The following is a 212-nucleotide window of genomic DNA, read 5'->3' as shown; positions in this document are numbered from 1 at the left end:
CTTCCGGTTCCCCTGCCACTCAGGCAAATGGCTTCCGGAAGTTCCGCCCCCGTTCCTGCCTGGCCTCCGACTGGCGGGTCTCTCACTTTCACTCTCAAGGCGCGCTCTCTGCTCGCGACCAGGTGTCCTGCCACGCCCTGCTGGGTTCTCTGCTTTGTCTTCTCTGCGACGCTTCTTTCGCCTGTAGTCTGCACCGCTTGGGCCTCTGTCTT

The sequence above is a fragment of the Urocitellus parryii genome, chromosome 4 (genome assembly GCF_045843805.1).
Source record: "Urocitellus parryii isolate mUroPar1 chromosome 4, mUroPar1.hap1, whole genome shotgun sequence".
NCBI lineage: Eukaryota > Metazoa > Chordata > Mammalia > Rodentia > Sciuridae > Urocitellus > Urocitellus parryii.
This window is presented reverse-complemented; position numbering follows the sequence as displayed.